Source organism: Urtica dioica, chromosome 6, assembly GCF_054948205.1.
Source record: "Urtica dioica subsp. dioica isolate 48M chromosome 6, U.dioica_male_clone48M_v1_H2, whole genome shotgun sequence".
In the NCBI taxonomy this organism is placed as follows: domain Eukaryota; kingdom Viridiplantae; phylum Streptophyta; class Magnoliopsida; order Rosales; family Urticaceae; genus Urtica; species Urtica dioica.
In genome coordinates this window covers 34,515,369-34,519,263 of record NC_142761.1, presented here as the reverse complement: position 1 = coordinate 34,519,263, position 3,895 = coordinate 34,515,369, and the positions used below count along the sequence as shown (strand labels likewise).

The 3,895-nt window shown below is 40.7% G+C and overlaps 1 pseudogene; it reads left to right on the top strand.

The window, feature by feature from the left end:
- Positions 1 to 2,009: 2,009 nt before the first annotated feature.
- Positions 2,010 to 2,795, top strand: LOC149393773 (secreted RxLR effector protein 161 pseudogene; annotated as a pseudogene).
- The last annotated feature ends 1,100 nt before the right edge of the window (positions 2,796 to 3,895 follow it).

The window sequence follows — 3,895 nt, the reverse complement described above, 5'->3', positions numbered from 1 at the left end:
CCTTATTATATAATGGTTTATATGTATTAACTCCTGAAAATAAATGTTCATTTAATGCTGAAATGTTTAAAGTAGCTAAACCCACATCTAATAAGAAAATTAAACTGTCTAGTGATGAACAAACCTATTTATGGCACTTAAGACTTGGTCATATAAATATAAAAAGGCTAGAGAGGCTTTCAAGGCTTGGGCCGTTGAAACACCTTCAAGTGGGAACTCTGCCTGTTTGTGAATCCTGTATTGAAGGAAAAAGGACCAAGCGATCTTTTGCTGGAAAAGGATTAAGAGTCACCGAACCTCTGCAACTTGTTCACTCTGACGTCTGTGGACCAATGAGTGAGGCTGCGAGAGGCGGTTATGAATACTTCGTCACATTCACTGACGACTATTCTAGATATGGTTTCATTTACCTAATGCAACGAAAATCTAAAACGTTTAGTAAGTTCAAAGAATTTCGTGCTTGTGTTGAAAACCAATTGGGTAAGACTATTAAGACCTTTCGATCGGATCGGGGAGGCGAGTTCTTAGACAATGAGTTCACCGATTACTTGCTTGAGCATGGGATTGAGTCGCAATTATCGGCTCCTGGTAACCCTCAACAAAATGGGGTTGCTGAAAGGAGAAATAGAACTTTATTAGACATGGTAAGATCCATGATTAGCTACTCTTCACTTTCAACATCTTTCTGGGGTTATGCATTAAAGACTGCCATGTATATCTTAAATCAAGTTCCTTCAAAATCTGTATCCGAAACACCCAAAGTACTATGGAATGGAGCACATGAAGGTTTGCGTCACTTCCGTATTTGGGGTTGTCCCGCTCATGTCTTGAAAAAGAAATCGAGCAAGCTGGAACCAAGAACAAACGTTTGTTTCTTTGTTGGTTATCCAGAAGGGACAAAAGGAGGTATATTTTATGATCCTATTGATAGGAAAACATTCGTTTCAACTCATGCTACTTTTCTTGAAGATGATTATGTTAAAAATCATAAGCCTCGAAGTACAATTATACTCGAGGAAAATGTTAGACCAACCCCGAAGACTAACGTCCAAGGGGATCCATCTCCACCTACAATTATTGTGAGAGTGGGAGATGAAGAAGAAAACACAAACGTTGGTCCAAGTGCTACACTGCCTCATCGTAGTGGGAGGGTCTCTAGAGAGCCCGACCGATATCTTGGTTTTGAAGCAAACGTCGTTGCCTTGGATGCGAACGACGACGACCCCGTGTCATTTAATGACGCCATGGTCGACTTGGACAAAGAAAAATGGCTAGAAGCCATGAATCTAGAGATAGAGTCTATGCACTCGAACTCAGTCTGGACTCTTGTAGATGCACCCGAACAAATTAAATCGATTGGGTGCAAGTGGATCTATAAGAGGAAGAAAGGAGCTGATGGACGAGTCGAAACCTTTAAGGCTAGACTTGTGGCTAAGGGTTTTACCCAAAGAGAAGGAATCGACTACGATGAAACCTTCTCTCCTGTAGCCATGTTTAAATCCATCATAATTCTTCTGGCCATTGACGCTCATTACGATTATGAGATTTGGCAAATGGACGTAAAGACGACATTCTTGAATGGCTATCTGGAAGAAGAAATCTATATGGCTCAACCAGACGGATTCATAGAAAAGGTTCAAGAGCACAAGGTTTGCAAACTATTGAAGTCCATTTATGGACTCAAGCAAGCGTTTAGATCCTGGAACCAAAGGTTTGATGAGGTGATCAAGACCTATGGTTTCGAACAAAACCTTTCTGAGCCTTGTGTTTACAAGTACTCGAAGAAAGTAATTGTTTTCTTAGTCCTTTATGTAGACGATATACTCCTTATAGGAAGCGATATTAAAGTAATGTATGACATAAAGGAGTGGCTGGCAAAGCAATTCCAAATGAAGGATTTGGGGAATGCTGATTTTGTTCTAGGAATCCAAATCATTCGTGATAGGAAGAACAAACTACTAGCTCTGTCTCAAGGTACTTATATAGATAAGGTACTTTCTCGCTTCTCGATGCAAAATGCCCATGGGGTATTATTGCCAATTCGTTCAGGAAAGTTCCTGTCGAAAGAGCAGTGTCCTAAGACACCGCAAGAAGTGGAGGATATGAGTCGAGTTCCATATGCCTCAGCAGTTGGGAGTCTGATGTATGCCATGTTGTGTACTAGACCCGACATATGCTATGCAGTGGGAGTTGTTAGTAGATACCAGTCAAACCCTGGTCAAGAACATTGGATAGCTGTTAAGCATATCCTAAAATATCTTAAGAGAACTAGAGACATGATGCTTGTATACACAAGTAATGACTTGGTGATACAAGGATACACTAACTCTGACTTTCAGGCAGACCGTGACATGTTGAAGTCTACGTCTGGATCAGTGTTCACTCTCAATGGAGGAGCGATTGTCTGGAGAAGCATTAAGCAATCTAGTATCCCAGACTCTACTATGGAAGCTGAATATATTGCAGCTTCCGAGGCAGCCAAAGAGGCTGTTTGGCTTAAGAATTTCTTTGCCGAACTGGAGGTAGTTCCTAAAATGAACGAGCCTGTGCAACTCCACTGTGATAACACTGGAGCCATCGCAAACTCAAAGGAACCTCGCAGCCATAAGAGAGGAAAGCATATAGAACGAAAATACCACCTTATAAGAGAAATAGTTCGAAGAGGAGACGTGGCAGTCATGAAGATCTCGACGTTGGACAACATTGCGGATCCAATGACAAAGGGACTATCTGAACATGTGTTCATGAAACATGTGGTAGGAATGGGCCTTAGATACATGCCATATCTTCTCTAGGTCAAAGTGGGAGATTGTTAGGAATTCTTGCCCACGAGAAGATACTTATGTAAATTCTCGTTGAAATTATTAATAAAATAAAGTTTGACATTTATTATCTATTTGAATTGAAAGCGTTATTTCTTATTTAATAAGATTTATTAAACATTCATTATTCCATAGCCTCCGTATCTAACTGTGTCACGTGCTGGGCACCTGAGTTCGGGCGGTGTGCTAAAACATGGTCGATGACTGATATACGCCTGGAAAACTATATCTAAAGTCATATATGTGGAACACATGGGTGAAGGCTGATCACTATGTGGGAGCATTCTACACTTGTGGTAAGTGTACGACTCGGACAGGTCTTGGTGTAGATGTGTCGTTTAAGGACCGTTACGACACACTAACCGAGGCCACTATGATGGTCACAGTGAGACTTGATCTAAATCCTGAAGTGATCATGGACACTGGGTTATGTTACTGAGCTCTTTGACTCATTCGCTAAAAGGCTATTCATGCTAATCACAGCTTTTGTCTTGGGAGTTTTCTCAGAGCATAATTCGAGTGGGAAGTGATTTACAGATACGGAATCCAGCCTTCCTGAAAGAAGGTTAATGTTCTCTCACCTAAGGGTTGATTCCAGAACCGATAGATTGCGCGCACTTTCGAAGTAAGTAACGTTCGAAAGAATCTTTCGCTGGGGAAGCAACAATGCTTAGGGGCTGATATGTATGAAGAGAAGTATAACGGAAAAATTGACTTCTCTCGATACGGGTTGAACCTGGAGGATCTTGATCACGAACTGACTATATCAGTGGACACTCGTCACGATGAGTAAATATAATTCTAGTATAAAGGAGAGTTCAGTCTTGGCTTACAAGGTGGAGTATGTATCCAAGATTAGACGAATCGATGGACAAAAGAGAAAGGACTATTTCGTCTTTTTCATCGGATTTGTTAAGCTCCTATTACTAGGTCCATAGTCCCCGATTCGGCTCTGATAAAGGCGGATAAGAACTTTCGTATAATAATGTTTATCATTATTAAATCTCACTTGCTGTAATTGTGATTGACAGCATTAATTCTGGAAAACGGGTATTCGCAGAATTAAATAAATA